At 27.4% G+C, this 20066-nt stretch overlaps 1 protein-coding gene across 1 annotated transcript in view; it reads right to left on the bottom strand.

Annotated features, from left to right (window-relative positions):
- Positions 1-5565: 5565 nt before the first annotated feature.
- LOC142323283 (uncharacterized) overlaps positions 5566-20066 on the bottom strand; it is a 309143-nt gene continuing 294642 nt past the window's right edge. Inside the window, exon 28 of the transcript XR_012756071.1 lies at positions 5566-6925. The gene's annotated coding sequence lies outside the window, so the exon portion shown is untranslated. The remainder of the gene's footprint in view (positions 6926-20066) is intronic.

The raw sequence follows: 20066 nt of genomic DNA, 5'->3' as shown, positions 1-20066 counted from the left end.
TCACTCTTCAGATGAATTTTTAAATTAAGTATCTGGAGTTCAAGATAAATTCTTGAACTCCATAATATAAGATAATCCTAAAATTACTTTAATTCCTTAAAAATTTGGTATTTACAAAGTTATATGAATTTCCATATAAAACTTAACTTTTTTTTTAATTTATATAATTATATTGCATAAAGATATGCAATATTTTTTTAGATTTTTTTCTTCCACACTCATAATTTCTCAACTAGACATAAGGTATTTTTATCATCTTCCAGTCATTTTGAAATACTTTTACGTGAGTAAAGAAAGAATAATGTATTCTGCAAGTTTATATAAAGTATTTTTGTTGTGTTTAACGTTGTATGTTTTTTAAAAATATTCTCCTGTTTGTAGTAAAGATGCTTCAAGATAAAAGAAGAAATTTTTAGATTGGAGGGAAGCTTTGGAAGTTAGCTGTTTTGGGGTTAGTCAGAAGAAAATAGAATATGTATTACAGTAGAAATAGATGGAGAGATGTATTTATAAAAAGTTAATCTGAGGAGAGTGGAAAATTTCAGAAATCCTAAGACTAATATGGATGCAAATGAAGATTGAGAAACAGAAGTGAATTATAGAGTGTAACTGAGTCAGAATAACCGGAGAAAATTATCCAGTATATTAACTGAGAAATGGATCATAATAAGAATCAAGGGCAAGATCTATAAGACAGTTATCAGATTAACATTAACAACAGAGCAAAAACCTAGTCGATAATGAAACATGTGAAAATAAGTTAGAGCTAAGAGAAATGAGAATGTTATGATAGATGCTGGGAATAATTAAGCAGGATATCATAAATAAGCTATGTAGGAATACGAAAAATTAAAGATTTATAAAAATCAAAGAAGGTGAGGGGGTTTGTCTATATAATGAGTCAAAAGGAGAAGTATGTTTGTTAAGAGTGATGTATATAAAATGCGGTGGTCAAGGAAAGAACTAGATCAAAGAAAAGATTTATGAACGCATGAGAAAGAATTTTAAGAAAATTAATTCACAGGAAGGAAATGTATGAAAGAAGAATGAAAAAAAAACAACATCATTAAGCAAACTTATATGAAGATAAAAAGGCAGAAAAAAACGTGAATATAAATGTTAGTAAGATTATCCTTCTTTATCTTACACAAAAAATTTTCAACAAAGATGAAATAAATAAAATTAAAAGGAAAAAACAAAAAAAAATTGTTTGATTTTTTTTTTAACTAGAAAATTTACTTTTACACATGATCTTGTTCTGAGCATTTTTACACATAAAATAAAAGCATTTCAAAAAATGTTAATAGCCTTAAGTAAAAATTGTTTAATCAACAATCAAAAATTACATAAATGAGGAGCAAAACAGCAGTCATAATATTAAACCAGATCACTGTTTGAAACTTTTCAACACTACATCAGACCAAAAACGTAGCTGTCACAATAGGTATTCATAGGTATATAAGGTATTCATAGGTATATTAAGGTCAGATACTCTTTTATTAATAAATATGTGTAATAATATTTGTTAATATATCTAATTTATGTTTAATATTTGTATTATCTATACAAAATTACCAATTTTGTTGATGATGAGGTAAGTTTAAATTTAAATGACAATTTTTTATTATCAATTTGTCATATTATTTTTCATTGTAGCCAGTATTGTACAGCCAATATTATTATTTTTTTTTCAATTGAGGACAAATACATTTAGATTGAGGGTGAAAATGAATTAGATCTTAACTATATTTGTTCATTCAGTACATGTATGTTATGTATTTTTATCTATCTCATTTATATATTCAAGTATGTTAAGATTAATGTTATAAAGTATTTAAAAAAACACAAAAATAGTGATAGTAACTGGCTAAACAGATAAAGCTCAAATACAATGCATGTCTTTCTGACTCAAAAACAAAATCACAGGAATGTCTGTCTAGGATTGCAGTGTAAATTCAATAGCAGCTTCATTGATCAATAGTATAACTAGTATAAATATAACTGCATGTAATCAAGACTATTTTGAAGTTAAATAAAAACTTTCATTATATTTTAAATTTAGTTGTTTGTTATCAAAATTAAACAATTTCCATTGCTAATTTTTATGGACAAAAAAAAATCATCATCAAAGAGTATTTAAGATGTTAAACTTTAAATGAATGGCAAATAAATCTGTGTTCAAAAATTGTATTTAAGATATTCCCAACTTTCATACTGTTACTATATACTGGATCACTTACCCAATTAAAAAAAATTGTAAGATCACATGGAAAACAACAGTGGATTTTCCAGTTCAACAAAGACTAATACATTGTCGATGGTTGTTTAGGCTATCTAAACAACCATCTCTGACTGAAGAGATTTTTAAAAAAACAACTTCATTCAATTAATATTATGATTATAAAAAAAAAAAACAAGAAACACAAAGCTATGTTTCTTATTCAAGAAGTACTTATTCCAAGTTGAAATAAATTTATAAACTAGCTTTAATTAAAATTTTGTTTTGAATTATGCAATTTGAAAGAACCTTTCTGAGTTCACTTGAAAGGTCAACTTTTACTCCCAAGAATAAGTACAATTCAATTACACTGATGAGAAAAACATAATGTTTAACTGAAAACTGAACTATGGGAGATAAGATGGCAGCTGTGATCAAAAAGAAACAAACAGGAACATTTCAAAGAAAATTGTTCATTGTTGAAAAATGGATGAATAAACATTTTTTAAAAGGTTTTTATAGAACACACCATATACAAGGAATAAACGGAGTATTTCTTAAATACACAAAAAATGTTTTGGAACAAATTCCACATAACAAAATAAAAAAAGTTCTTGAAACCTATGACTAGAAATGCTTAGTTTTCCGGCTGTTGGTCACTTTTTTTTACAAAATAATTATTCATACTTGTATCTCAAGAGCGTAATGAGATATTTTAATAATATTCAGTGCTTAGATATAAACAATATTCTCAGTGAAAACAATAAATATGAAATATTATTATTGTTAGCAAATTTCAAAATAGAAGCCATATTAGTTTTTAAATCATTAATATCTCTAAATTTATGTTTTTTTTTAGATTTTATTTTATAAGAAAAATTTTTACGTATTTTAATATGAATAAAATTACATCCCATTTGTTTGAATGAAATTAAAAATAATCAAACTATGGCAGAAATTGTTGAGGTGAATTAGTTTGCATTATAACCCATTTTTCATTTCGTCCTTATAAAACTAATAACATTAAAAAGAAATATAGAACATCAGAGAACAAAAATCTAAGTGCTGTTACGAGGGTTATTTTTTTTCAAAATCCGATCGGTCACGAAATTAAAACCACAGTGAAAATAAAAAATGTCTTATTTGTAACAAGTACCTACATAGTTACGCTATTTCTCTACATAGTCGCCACTCCGATTTAGAAATTTGTCGTCGCGTGGTACCAACTTTCCAGTACCCTCGTCATAGAACGGAGCCGCCTGTTTTCAGCCATGTTTCTACGTTGGTCTGCAGCTTGATGTCTGGGCTAAAATGTCGTCCTCCTAGCCAGCGTTTCATGTGAGCAAAGAGGTGAAAATCGGATGGAGCCAAGTCCGGGCTGTATGGTGGGTGATCAAACACTTCCCAACGAAAACGCTGCAGGAGCTTCTTTTTTACAGCTGCAGTGTGCGGCCGAGCATTGTCATGGAGAAAGACAATGCCTGATGACAACATTCCTCTCCGCTTATTCTGAATTGCCCTTCGTAGACGTTGAAGAGTCACACAGTATGAGGCTGCAGTGATGGTCGTGCCACGTTCCATGAATTCCACCAAGAGAACTCCATTCCAGTCCCAGAACACAGTAGCCAAACACTTTCTGTTGAAGAAGGTTCGCTTGAACTTCTTTGGTTTACTGGGAGAATGAGAATGCATCCACTGTTTGGATTGTTCTTTTGTTTCTTCAGTTTCGAAATAGACTCATGTCTCGTCCCCTGTGACAATTTTGTTCAAAAAAATCTTCTCCTTCATTGTGGTAGCGCCGGAGAAACGTTAGGGAAGCGTCCATTCTCATTGTTTTGTGATGGACGGACAGCATCTTGGGAACCCATCTCGCGGTACTGAAGTCTCTCACTCGCAATGGTGTAGAGAGCTGACCTTGAAATTTCAGGAAACGAATCAATACAGAAATTGTGAGCCGACGATTTTCTCGAATTGCCTCTTCCACTCGCTCAACGAGGTCATCGGTTGACACTCGCTTCCTTCCCTGACCGCCTGCATCATGAACATCTGCACGTCCTGCGTTAAAGTTCCTGCACCATTGTCGCACTTTGCTGTCACTCATTGAAGTTTCACCGTACACATTACTTATTCGTCGATGAATTTCAGCTGCATTACACCACTCAGCGTGAAAAAATCGAATTACCGCACGCACTTCACACTTGGCGGGAGTTGCTATTGTTGTAGACATGTTTACGTGCTAGCTGCGTGTTCAGAACTAAGCGAAGTGACGCGGGGTGATTGAAGGCCATACTAGAGACGCTGCGCAACACTTATGCGCAAAGGTTCATCCGATTTTTGCACGGGTTTTTATTTCGCGACCGATCGGACCTTTAAAAAAACCCTCGTATTTAAAAATAATCTTACCAAAACTAGCATACAGATACTAAACTTAAACATGTGACTGCTGTGAAAATTTATAACAAATGTGAATCTACAGTAGATGCTAAAAGTGTACATCATTTCTAGGCAATGAAAACATGAACATGCTTGCTTGTTTACAGAACATCACATCTGTATATATTATCTTATAATTAACATATATATATATATATATATACACCCCATTAATATTTATAAATATATCTATATTAATATTAGTATGGGATGTACTCCTGACTAAAAATTCTGAAAAAAAAGGGATTTTTAATTTGACTGGCATATTTTTCATATATATCTCGTATTTTACAGATAGCTTAAGTAAAAGAATTTTAAAACTACAAATTACATGATCTACAAAGATAATTTCAATATATTTATCTACCAACATCACTGATTACTATTGTTTGGTTATGATATAATTTATATCTTATATCAAAGTATTTTTATGTAATGTTTAAAGGAAATTGGTAGAGAATTTTAAAATAAAAAATAATAAATAATCATTCACACAATCTTTGCATATAGTTGGTAATAATTTGTTTGAATTTTTCTCTGTATTCTTGTTTTTACTTCTTTTTTTTAATAGAACCTAGGTGTATTTTCTTTTTAAAAAGTTGTGAACAGATTTTTTTTCATCCAGAGAGTGTCAGGTCCATTAGATTTTAAATAAAAAATAACACTAAAAATCATAACTTTTAAAAACAAAGAACTGTAACATGATTTAAATACTTTTTAGCTTATCATTTTCAATTTTTTTTGCAATATTTTAGTTATTATATTATTTTATAGCTACTTAATTGTTTTTCAAGGTGAAAATATATTAACATGTTCATTAAGGAAAAAATCTTAACTAGTTGACCTAGGACGTACGCACAAGAAAATAATGTTTAATAAAAAAGATTTTTTAAAGATATAAAAGTTATTTAATATTTATTTATACATAACCAAAGCAGTTAAAAATTTTATAGGCATATGACAGTTTTATTTTCCTTCAAATAATTTAGTAAATAAAATAAAAAAAAATTATATATTTTATTAAAATACTAAATAAGTTTAAAAAAAATCTATATTTTGTAACATGAAAAAGAATAAATCTTTATGCTTTCTTAAAATATTCTGGGTTATTACACTAACTCATTCATAAACAGAAACAATTTCCACAAGGAAGTAGTATGGTGTAGCAAAGTGTGCCTTTATAATTTTTGAGAGGATTTCTCCTTTTCTGAAACTTTTCTTAAAAATAAACAAACCGTTCTATTAAGTAGAACAATTTATTCTGATGTAAGAAAATCTCTCATAGTTCATCATGGAGTATATAAATTTAAAAATGTATTTTTGTTATTAGGTATGAAGACTGGTGGTGTAAATCTTACTAATAATACCGCTCTTAGCAAAGATTTAACCAATTGGCAGAAAGTAGCTGTTATGAATCAGTCAGATAAAACTTTTGATAATAATAAAATACATGTGTTTTTGTATTGACTGTTATGAGCTAATAAAAAGTGCCAACAGGATATAGAGAACTATGCCAAGTATTCTTAAATTCAGTGTACCTGGGAACTGGTTCACTAAATATGACTTACACCATTGCCATTTTACCTAACACAAGTATTTAAATCTCAAAGAAGTGGAAGAGTATTAACCCCAAAATCTTTCAAATGATACAACTTTTTTTCGATCTGGTGATACCTTATTTAAAGAAAAATAATTAAAATAAATTTAACTTGATGAAATAAGAGTTGAAAGTTTGAAAAATTTATAAAAATCAAATTTTTATGTTGGTGGTTTATGAAAATAAAAAATGATTTGCCATTTCTTCAGATACAGGTGATATCCTAGATGCTCTCCTCAGATTCTAGATCTTTTCTTTAGAAACAATTCATGTAAAGCCAGTTTTAAACTAATTTTCTTTATTAATGCCAAATCAATTAAGCAATATGGAGAATAAAAGGTACGGAAAGAGACGGGAAAATTCTTTAAGATTTGAGATACATTCTTTAGTTGTAACTCAATTACGTAAAGGGTTATAGGATCACGTAACTCACAGGAATAGTTTCCTTCAACAAAATAATCAACAGTAACACGTTAGCTAAGGACCAAATCTTATATATGTTGATCCAGAGTAGGATTTATTTTCTCATATTTTTCAGTTCCTTTTGCTTACTGTTATTATAAAAACTTATAATTTTATAAATAAAAATGTACCAGATGTAAAAATTTAAAAGAAAGCAGCACGCACATGGTGTAAGGTCTGCCTTATGTAGTGACTTGGCTGGGAATTTAGATAACCTGAAACACACAATATACAATATTTTTAGTAGTTGATATTTTACTTGAATTACTTTACCCATCTAATTATTTTTAATAATAATTTGCTGCAGTTATCATTGTTGCATCATTATTACTCTGAATGTTGAATATACTACTTGAAAATATAAGTGTTCAGACAAAAAGAAGAAGCACAAAGACTTTTTTCTTATAAATGAATAACTGATAAAATTGCTCATACAGCAGCTATCATTCTAAAGTATTAATTTTTTTTCTCTTTTAAATACCCCAAATAAAAACACTCTTATATTAGACAACTTTGATATTTGAGGTGTCCTCAAGAGGTCAAGGCCTACAGCAAAGGCAAAAGCTGAGTTAATAAATCACTGACGCAAATGTCTACCGAGGCATTTACATCAGTGGCATCCCAACAATGCCAGGCTTATTACTATGAGATGTAAAAAGTCAGAGTCAATAGACGACTCCCGTTAAAGCCCAACAGGGTTAGGAACAGGGCAGGGGGGTGTGTGTGTGGATAACGGAACGTCACTAGGCGGGTGTCTTCTCCTAAGGGGTTGGGATGTCCTCAAGAAGTTAGATAAGTTCAAACACCAAATGAAATAATTGCTGTTCAGTGTAGGACTGAGGACTGAGGTGTGGTGACAAAAAGAAGTTTGACTGAGATGGTGGATTTTCTAACATCAGGTCTAATTTGACTATACATTATGTGTATAGTCTACCTGTTATCGAGTACTGTAACTATATCTGTATAGTGTGTTGTGCATTTAACATGTTAAAAAAATCATATCTTTCTCTTTTAAATGCGATATAAAATAATCATTTTATAGTTTTTGTTTTGTTCTGTTTTGCTGTTACAACCTCAGATGTATATTATAGATGATTATTTATATATGTATTTTAATGATGAAGATGAGATGTATAAAAACACATAAGATCTGTACAGGGAAATGAATCTAAGACTAGCTGCTTTAGAAGTCACCAACATGCTGATTACTTCAACGACTGGCTGGCCTTTTAAACATAAATAACTAATTATTTATTCTAACTAAAAAAAATAGCAGAAAAATCACTTGTCTTTAATGAAATGGTACCCTTCCCTTTATAAATTTTTAGACTTGTATTTGTCTTTAAATGATCAATAATATTGTCAAATGCTATGCAAAATATATTTATTCACAATTATTTGTGCTATGTAATCTATACCCATTTCAACAACTGGAATTATATTATTCCCTTTCCCATCTGATTTACTGACAGTTTGCCAAATTTAACTAATTTTTCCATATCATTCCATTAAAAAAAAAAACAAGATCAGAAATTATACATTATGAAAATACACTGCTTCTTGTAAGAAAAAATACAAGTTAATGGGAATAAAATGACTAAATTAATAAATCTAATAATAAGATTAATAACAGGTTTAAAAAAAGTAATACTCTCTTTTAAACTCTTTTTAGAATAAATTAGAAGCCATGAGTAAGAATAATTTAATATTTTATCAGATATCATAATCTCTGAAGATGAAAGTATGATTTCAGTTGAAGAAATGAATAGGAACATCTAGCCTAATAGAATGAAAAAGTTTCAATGAAGAATTAATAGAGAAAATTGATATGATGATAATCAGAAACAAAAGTAGAAATGGAAAAGTGATTGCTGATGAAGGAAAAGAACACAAAAATGAAACATTATGACTGATTCAAATTAAGCAAAGTGAAGCAACAACAATGTACTGCACATGCTACTGAAAAAAATTGAGTTACTATAATAAACATATAGTGTAGCACAAGAATGATTAATTGCACCCTAGGCAAGAAGTACTGAAAGATAATTAAATCATTAATTTATCTGTGTATTATTTACCAATAAAAAATAGAGATTAGAAATATGAGCAATGAATGAAATGGAATGCAGCAAAATAACAAAAGATAACTATTAAAAATTAAAACCATGGCTGTCGAAAAAAAACACTGCTGACAAACATTTTGTTCTGGTTAGGTTTGATTGTGATTTTGCATTATACTAGCAAATACTCCATTTCAATTTTGAAAATTGGAATATTGGTTGCGAAGATATAAAAACATTTTAAGATATAAAAACAACCGTGATCTGTTAGATCGAGAGTGTACCTGATGCATGCAAAAGTTAGCCTTCAACCTACTAACAAATACCTTGTTTGAATTTTTATTGATTTGAATTGCTGATTGTTTGCAGAGATATTATAAGACCATCCCATTGCACCTTCCAAAACAGTGCCTCAGAGGTATCCCGTTTGTTACCAGTTGAAGGTGATGATTGGTTTAGCCTTGTATGAGGTGCTCGCATCACCTTACCACTCTAGCGTCACACACACTTCCCACAGGAAGCCCATTATTTTTAAACAAAATTTATTAAATATTATTTTATTTTACGTAAATTGAATTCCATTATTTTTGTACTAGTACTCATTCAATTGATTCCAATCATTCAATTCAAACCCAGCTCACACAGTGATAGAGGCTCACAATTCACAGTTCATTAATTCAATTCATTAAAGTTTGTGCTTCAACCGGCAAATTTCCACTACTACATATATTTTTATAAACATACTTATATATTATACATATATACATATTTATGTAGCCTATGACACTCCTGGAAACGTAAGGATTAAACACGGGGTCATTGATCTAAATCGGTTCAGCCGTTGAGCTGCTACGGTGGAACAAACAAACAAACTTACATACATACATACATACATATATATATATATATATATATATATATATATATATATATACATACACACACACATACATACACCCTAAAAACATCACACTCTTTTTGGGCAGCCGTGTAAAAATAAATTAAATATATCTATTCTGTTAAACGTTATTTCTGACTGGTCTAGAAATGTGAGATTGTAGCAGCTGATAGTAATATTACAGCACTGTATATCAGCAGCTGTATAAATTGAACTACTTGGTTTAGAATATATACAAAATCCTAATAGTTGGTTAGATGTTAATGATCATAAATAAGAAAAAAAAAATACTACAAGTTCAGTGAGGTGATGGTATTACAAACACCCCAAATTAATCTGAACCTCTATGCTGTATTAAATTTAGTAATCTTATATAAAAATATATTATATAAAAATTAATGTTTGTTCTGTATGTGTTCCTATACCATTCATCCAATTGCAATGAAACTTATGGTCTGATTTGATCCATATTCAGAATATGTATTGCATGGAAAGAATTCCTCTACAAAAAATAGACCCACTAGGTGGCGCTGGGGTCAAGATATTAAAAAAAAAAATATACAAACAAACTTTCTTCTATATATACACAAAAGGCAATGTTTGTATGTGTGTCCACTATAGACTAAAAAACTACTAGACCGATTTACATGCAGGAAAAAGGGAATATAGGGGAAATGGAAAAAAAGGGAAGAATGGGTAAAGGGATGAAGGGAAAAAGGAAAATAGGGGAAAAGGGAAAAAGCAAAAAAGTAAATAGGAGAAATGGGAAATAGGAAAAAAGGGATAAAGTTGAATTGTTTTGTAATGTTCATTTTTTAAATGTTTTAACAAACTTTTAATTGCGTTCATTTAATCTATATAAATATATATACACAAATCTAGCAGTTGAAAAGCATTGCCAGGTTTGCTAGTAAGCTAAAAAATAAAGCTAACAAGCTAACAAGCTAACAACTTAATGACTATTGGGTGGAAAAAATTTACCATAGATTAAGAAAATTTACTGCAACAGAAATTACTTTATTAGTATTTATACAAATTAATAACATATAACGTGTAACAATTAAACACATTATAAATGATTTGCAATATTTAATCATATCTGAACAGTTAATTTCTTTTTAGCTGAATGGGTAAATATTTTTTTTTCATAATAAAAATGATTAAAAAATGTCCTTACATATATTTTATATATATATATATATATATTATTTTTATTAGAATATATTTCATGACAGTTAACAAATACAGTTTCAATAATAGTGTGTATAACTAACATTAATTATATTTTTAATTGAACAAAAATACAGAATTATTGTATTTATTAATGACAGTGGAATATTATGAATAATGTTTATGACTGTTGGTATTAACTAAGTAAGGAAAAGTGTAACAAAAAATGCAAGAAAATATTCTCTCAATAGTATAAGCATGATTTCACCAATATTGCTCAGTGAACATAAAACAATTTTTTTTTAAATATTTAAAAAAAATTCAAATAGTTTTTTATTGATATTTTAAGTAGCATTGACTGCTATGTTCATCTGCCACAAAAAAATACCAACAAATTTGGTAGACATTACATCCAGCATTCTTAACTTTTGTGATGTACAGGAATTAGTTCACTCCAGCTATTGAATTCTTACTTTACATCACCCTTCAATTTCCAGGATGCTACTCTCTGAGATATCCCAGATATTGCAGAATAATCAATATTCACACTACAATAGCAGGTAAAGTGCTACAGGTACTCTTTCTAACAGAACAATCTTCATAGGAATGTTACAGTTAGTTTGTTTACAACCCTCTATTTACGCTTACTCTTGGTTTTTATTTTATTTCTAAATAAATTATTTGTTGATTAGAATTTTATTGAAACATAAGCTGTATAATATATTAAAATATATACATCCACTTTTAAATTCTATAATTTTTTTTTTGATTATACTTAAATAATATCAAATAAATATTTCTACAAATAGAATTCACAGCTTACATGTTAATTCAATTTTTCTGCATTTATTTGGTAAAGTTTACATTTACTAGTCACTATCTATAATCACTAGTTAATTTATATGTATTTGTAAATTCAGAATCATTTGTTTTCTTTCACTAATAATCAATTCACTAAATTATGACTATGAGTGAAGAAAATTATGAAACTTAATTATTTTTAATAATAAAATTGGACTATTTAATAATTTTTTAGTCATACTGCTAAACATTTAACTGATTTAATCTCAACTTTTATTATTCCCTTTATAATCTTTCATCAATAATTAAACTTACATGCTTTTAAGAAATATATTTGTAAATTCATCATTATTTAAATAATAATGAATTTATGTGAGTGGAATACAGTATTAAAGACAATAATATGATAAAATTTAGACATCTGTAATGTATCTTTTTTTACAACATATGAATTACTAAAAATAATATTTAGTAAAAATAATAATAAATGTACTTTACATTATGCAGTAATGATGCATAATTCTTAATTTTAAAAGGTAGGCATTAAAAAAAATCATACATGTGTTCAATCTACATTTATAATGTTTAGAATAATAAGCTTAGTAATTAAAATGACTCATAGATTCTGGGTAAATTACCCTAATTTTTACAAGATGATGGTTCAACAAAACCTGAATTTCCTTAGAGAGTTGCATCTTGAAATTGAAGGATGTGAAGTGAGATAAAATTTCAATAGCTGAAGACACATTTAATAATCTGCTTTCTGTATATCACTGAAGTTAAACAGTATCAGGTGCATTTATAGTTGCCATTTTTTATTCTAGTTAACAACCATATCATTCTTCACCAATATGGTTTTTGTTTACTGTGTAAATAAAAATTTTTAATTTACATAAAGTTTTATCATTTAACAATTTTAATGTTATTGTTATTCAAAAAAAAAAAAAAAACTAAGAAAAATAGGAAAAGATCTAGTAAATGTTTTAACTTTTAAAATAAACGAGAAAAATAGAACAGATAAGTCAAATTATTAGGCTTCCATTTTAGACTGTGATTTAAATTGGAAATTCTATGCAAAAAGGATGAATGGAAAATTATCCAGGATTGTTTTTTGTCATTTGTAAACTAAAATATCTTTTTCCCGTGATAGCTCTTTCAGTTACATTTTCTATGGACTGCATATATAGGATCATGTTACCTCTATAAAAGACATACTATTACACCAGAAAAAAACAATTAGAATTATTTTTTGCTGGAAATTTCAAAAAGTCTTATAGACAGATGTTGAAAAGGAGGTAAAATTAAATTATTTTTAAAACAAAACACACACTCACTTACAAGAGGCAAAATAGTAGATAGTATTGACTGTTGTAATGTACACAATTACAACACAAGAGCTTCAATCTGATATACCTAGAAAAAAAAAAAAAATGTTTAAAGGGAGTGAAGCTGTGTAGGATTTACCCTCCTCTTTAATAAGAAGTCATGGAAGACACTAGAATAAAGTTGTTAATAAATTTTCAATAAGGAATGAATAAGATTACATACAAGAAGTAATTAATAGTTAAACTAATGTTATGATATCTCATATACATAATTAGTTTTTTGCAATATTCTTGTCAGTGATAATTTGCAATGATAATTAATTAATTTAAAATTTTCATTTTGTAATGACATATTACTCTAGACAACAATTTTGTAATGACAATTTTTTTTAAAAACCTTCAAAACATTTCCAATTGATAATTTGGTTTCATTGTTAACCACACTTAATCTTTGGTACCAGCATGCTTGGGGCTGGACCTCATGCAGTGATCGTGGTGCGCGACTACCTACATGAAATGTTTCCAGGCCACTGGATTGGAAGAAGAAACTGGCTTACCCAATCAACAGACCTCATTCCATTCATTTTTCTTTGAGGGTGTGTCTGAAAGAGAGAATACATCAGTTTGGGAAACCAGAAATGGAGGAAGAGTTGAAGAAAGAACTAATGCAACTTTTGATGGTCTAAAACAGGGAATGGAACACATTGATTGATAAGGTCCTATGGAAAAACGTCTTTTGGCATGCACTGCAAAAAATGGGGGGCTGCACTTTGAGAATGTAATTTAGCCTAATAATTGTTGCTCTACATCTGAAACTGCTGCAAACATGATTTAATACATAAAACTGCAATAAATAAATAAATTATTTTTAATAAAACTGTAAGTTAACAGAATTCTATTTTATCACTCATTTCTATTATTATTAATAATTTTTTATTACATTTAGTGGAGGAAATAAAAATAGACAAAAAATGTATTATGGTGCGCAAGTATACTTCCAGGTTAATTGTCTACAAAAATAACAGTCAGCAATAATATTAGCTGATACAACAAGTGTAAAAAAGCAGCAGCATTAGTCACTAATATTAATAAATTAATATAATTATAATATTTGCTATAAGCTAAATTAAATTTTAAGCCTGAAAAACTAGTTATTTGTACACAACTATGCTCAGTTCAGTCAGGCTACACCACAACATTCTGACGGGATATACATTATTATGCTTTACCAATGTTTAGGGATAGAGAGAATAATCTTTAATAGCACTAGCATTGGAATTTCCACTCTCACTGTATACATACATTAATATAATATATATATAAAACATAACACTGGCTTCAGGAAACATTTTAAAATCATAACTACTTTTTTAAACATTTATTTTAATAGTATAACTTATAAGATTATTTTTAGTTTTGAGAAAACATTAATAACAATGACAGTATTTTCATTACATATAATACAGTATTGTGTTTATAGGTGTTGTATTATATGAAAACAGATATTTTTTACTGTATATTTTTAACTAACACAGTATACAATAAAATTTTCAATATTAGTTTGTTACATGAAAGTACCAGTAATATTCACACAAATAATAGATTATAACCACACATGTTAGTTAATTATATTAGAAATAAGTAATTTTCCTTTCAGAAACTATGTACATGTTATTATATGAAGTCCTGGACAAATAAATCTCTATTTCATGATGGGTAAATCAAAATCTTGTTTATAATAATTTTTTTTATCAAACAATAACAAAGAGCCATGCAATATTAGTTTAATTAATTTTTTTTTTTTTTTTGTAGTAGTTACAATACATCAATTTATATGAACTAAATTTTAAAAAAATTAACAGTGCACATTATTAGGCTGGAATTACTTAGGCCTTCCATACTAAAAGAGTATTCTTTTTTGAAATTCCCGTAAATGCATTCTTTTCATAATAAATCATTTTTATTATTTCCATTTATTTAACCCAGTTGATTGGGTTCTCTTCCTGACAGAATTATTCATTTTATAAAATTTTAATTTAATCTGAGAATGAATTTAATTACTTTTCTAAGCCTTCCCTGAGAATTTATTTTCAAAATAAGTCAGAAAATTTTCAGATATGTAAGTACAATGAATGAGCTATGTTAAATGGCTACTGAAGTGAAATTGTAGAGAGAAGCTCAAGAATCATTTACAAAGAATGAAAATCTAAAAGTAGATACACATTTCAGTTCTAAACTATCATGATCAATAGATACAGAGGAATAAATAAAAGTAAATACAAACACAAAAATGAGACTTAAATTAAAAAGATGAATGTAAAGGAAAAGTTAAGAATATTTTTTTGTAAAAATAACAATAAAAAACAAAAATTATAAACACTACAAACAGTATTTCTACTTACATTTCTTCTTTTTGTTCTTCACATATTGGCCTAAAATCAGATACAACAATCACAAACTAACTGCTACAACATATTAATTAAATATTTTCTCACTCATCTCTCCATTATTTCTTAGGTGATCTAAATTTTTCCACTCCTAAGCTTAAACTAATCATTTAGTAATTGTTCATTACATATTCTGCCAACATGACTTTTCCAATCTTCATGGATTGTGTAGATTCTTCCATTTATATTGAAAACATATAACTCATTTATAATTTCCAAGTCTCCCTTCTAATCATTCAGATGATATCTAACAGCATACCTAAGAAATGTATTTCCAATATTTAGATACTTACTGGATGATCTTCTTAAAGGGTTAGATAAATGCTAATGTTGGTAAATATACCTACCTATATTTATAAACAAAAACATTATGAAAGATGAATGGTTAATGATCTTATTATAAAAAAAGGTAAATGTTTTTAAACACTAGTCCTATATGATTATCCAACAAAGAAGTTTTTTTATTATTGCTAATAAAGTAAATTTCCAAACTGCAGTACCTCATTCCTGTTTATTATGCATTTTTTAAACTGATTTATTTTATGGTTATAATTTTTAATTTTTGTTGTTAATTATTCTCTTTTCACTAATTTTTTTAAGTTTAATTTTTTAATTATGTATCTATTTTTAATAATTCCTTCAATAATTAGTGGTAATGATTTTTAACAATAGAAACGTATATATTTTAGATTTAGATTTTTTTGTAAACAGTTCTTGGTTACAGGAATATTTTTTTATGGAATTTTTTTCTTTCAGGTGCTGCTGCTGATAAAGTACAGTTAGAAAAAGTACTGTATGATAAATAAAATTATATAAGGAATGATAATGAAATTTTAAAAAATCTCATCAATGTTGTTGAATTTTCCTAGTGTTTGCATAGAGCTTAAAATATGAGCTAATATTTTAAGCTCTCCCCACCTTTCTGAGATAAAATTCAAATGTTTACTACAAAATACTGCTAAAAGACATTAAAAATAAATATTCTATGATATTTTGATAAAAAATTACATTTAAAAACGTTTAAAATTTACTTTTGATTATTGTGTTAAGGAATAAAACATTTTCTACTATGACTATTTTTTTAGAAAAACTAACAAAAATTTTAATTTACAGTTTAAAGAAGTAAAATTGTAGAAAAAGTGATGAAACTTCTTTTTAAAAGATAGCAATATTATTTCCCTTGCCCCTGTAATGAGGGCTGAAAACTGTTTCAATTTGGTAATACCCCATTTAAAGAAAAATAAATTGGCTGAAGGTTAGAAAAATTTATATTTTTAGTTGTGGGAAGGAAGTATTTTTCAATGATATTATATTTATGTAACCCTCAAAAAAAGTGCAAAAAGACACGTAAAATTTAATCCCCTTTGAGATATAACATCTTTAATATTTCCTTATTTCATTTTCTTTTTTAATTTTATGGAATCAATTGCCAGACAGACAAGCAACCAAACAAAACTGGTGACAGTAAATAAAACTATAATCAAAATATAAAGAAAAATAGAAACAAGCATTTTAATGCACATAAGCACCTGCGTACATGCACAAACACACATACAGAATTATTATTTCTATTTATAAAAATATTCTTAAACTCACATGACTTAAAAAAAATTAGAAATACAAAAAACTGTCAGCTGTTATATATTTTACTAATTACCTCAGGAATGTACTAATAACAGGATGATAAAAATGGAAATTGCCTTTCTTAGATGATTAATACCATCTGTTGATGTTTTACTGGAAAAAATTTTAAAATTCTTCTTTATTTTTTCTTTAGTTATCCATTATTTTACTGGTTTGGTGCTATTCTCCATTTATTTCTGTTCTGTGATAATCTTTAAACCTAAACAAAATAACATAACAAATACATTCTATGTCCTCAATTATTGATTTTATAATTGCCAATCTTTGTCTTCCTGGACAGTTTATACCCTCTACATCAAATCAATAACCAAGACGTCTCAATATATGACCTGCCTAGTTCATCTCTACAAGATTTTATTGCAACTACTCCTATTCATTTCTAATTCTATCTACTATCAAAAATGTGATCTTTCTGTAACACCACATTTCAAAGGCCTCTATTCTTTTCCTTTCTGTTTTTCCTAGTGGCCATATTTTGAAACTATAAATTGCTACACTCCATAGATATATTTTAGAGAAAATCTTCCAAATCTTTAGATTGCAATAGACATTACCAGACTTTTTCTGCATGAAATTTCTCATTGCTTATATCAGTGTTCTTTTGATCTCTATCTTACTTTGCTCATCCTTCATAATTTTACTCCTGAAATAGTAAAGCTTTGTAACTTCTGGTATATTATGTTCACACATTCCTACTTATTGTTCATCCTGTCACATTTCAAATACCTTTATTTTTGTCTTATTTATTTTTAAAATTAATTCCTCTCCTAGATATTACACGGAAAGTGCTACATAAAAAAAAAAAATAGAAATGGCCAGTACCCATCATTTATTCAAATTTTCTCTTTTTAAAAAAAAATAAAATTTTCTAAACTATTTTCCAATATTCACAAATAGTTATTGTCTCCTGTATTAGTTGCATGTAATGTTATACTTTTTTCATAGTTGCCAATGTAACCTCAGTTACATTTGCAACTATGAAAAAATATTTAATGAAGAGATATTTGCAATAAAAATTGAACTAGAAAATTTTAGAAATCTATAGTATTTCATAAAGCTGAAATCCTTTATGACTTAATGGTAGAAACACAATCAACCGTACAGAGACAAATATGTTGAATAGAATAGTCATCAATGAAGAGATTGTCATCATTGGTTTGTTACTGCGTGGCAAGGAATATTTTTGTGATTGATTCTTTCTTATTGTAGGATGGAAGGCATTGAAACAACTGATTTCTGTGTAATAATTCCCCTGAGACAATGTTCAATGGTGTTGTTTTTTTTTTTAATAAAAAAAATTAACATCACATAAGATGAAGAGATATTAATAATGAAAGATTGAGAGAAGCAGCAAATGATAACAAATGAAAAGATCTGCAAGACATCAAAAGTTAATCTAGGTCTTCCAAGGAAAAATTAGTTTATGTTGTTTAGATTAGCCTGTGATAGTCTCACTAAATATCCACATCAGTTTAAAATACTTAACATTTAATTGTGTGTTGTACATTAAAGGTAAGTAGATGGATGAACATGTGATTCATAGTTGATTCACATGAATTATGTGAATTAGATTCATGTGTGCCATAGTTAGAATTAAGGTCCTACAATAAACAAATAAGAAAAATATTTGATCAATTCTAGGAAATATGATCTTAAAAAAAAATACTAACTCCATCATAAAAGTTTCCTTTACTCACAAAATAATATTTTAATAAAAAAAAGATTATCTCTAAATAATTATTCATCTAAAAAAAACAATATAGATATTTAAAAAAAACCTGCTCAAAAATTAGTAATTATTTTATACTCCATTAGAATTCTCAGTGAAATGTTTACAGTCAATTATTTGTTTTTTTTTTTTTTTGTTCTGTTAAAATACACATTAATATAATGTTGTCCTATAAATAAATGTAAAATACTCTTTAAAATCTAATAAAAAGAATAAAAAATAGAAATGCAGGTAGAAGCAACTGTCTAGAAATGAAAAAGTTGTTTTGCATCCTTTGGGAGAAATATTATATGTTTAAGCTTACTAAAATAAAAATCACTTAAAAATAAATGCAATTCATTTTTTTTTAAGAATTAACTATTATCTTCTAATATATATATATATATATATATATATATATATATATATATATATATATAACATCTCCTAAATATGAAGGCTATTAGAAAATAATTATCCAATATTAGGCTAAAACAGGTTACATCACAAAAAAGTGATTTAGTAATATTTACAAAAACTGAAAATAATTAGAACAATCATCCAGATGTTTAAATTATTTGCTTTAAAATAATCTGTTAAAATTAACACTAATCGATTTCTGTAAATTAAAAATAAAAACTGCACTAGGCTTATTAATTTATTGTTGACTTAACTGAAAAGTATTTTTACTGCAGATTAGGATCAGATATTTTTATTTAGGACCTCAAAATCAATTAAATTTGATAGAGAAATGATAACCCTGAGAGTCTATACAAAATTAATTAAAATAAAATAACATAAAAAAAAATAAATTCTTTAACTGGTATTTTAATAACTACAGGGAATCAATAACCAGCAGATCAAAATAAAAATGTAGAAAAAAAATTATCTTTAATACTTTTTTGCATTCCAGAGATTGCAAAAATTTGTAGATCCATAAAATTCTAGAAATAATGCTTTGTAAGATGACAAAAAAATGTCTGATTTATTTCATATTCATGTTAAAGAGGCAAAAAAATATGCTGTAAAATAAATCAGGTGGCAAGCTAAAAATGGTGAAGGGTGATGCTAAAAATCAGTTTTGGAAAACTCTACCTTAACATTACCTATGTTTTTTGTTTTTTTTTTGAGCAGGAAGGGATATTGCAATCATTTCCACAACTACCGGTTCTATAAATCTATATATTTTTAATGTTTCAAACATACATTCATTCATTTATCTATCTATAATAATGGTTTCATTTAAAAAATGCTATTAAATGATATACTATTTATTGTAAGTAATAAAATGTCTTGTTATTTC

This window comes from Lycorma delicatula, chromosome 4, assembly GCF_047948215.1.
Source record: "Lycorma delicatula isolate Av1 chromosome 4, ASM4794821v1, whole genome shotgun sequence".
In the NCBI taxonomy this organism is placed as follows: Eukaryota; Metazoa; Arthropoda; class Insecta; order Hemiptera; family Fulgoridae; genus Lycorma; species Lycorma delicatula.
The sequence above is the reverse complement of the archived record's forward strand: the minus strand, read 5'-3'. Positions and strand labels throughout refer to the sequence as shown.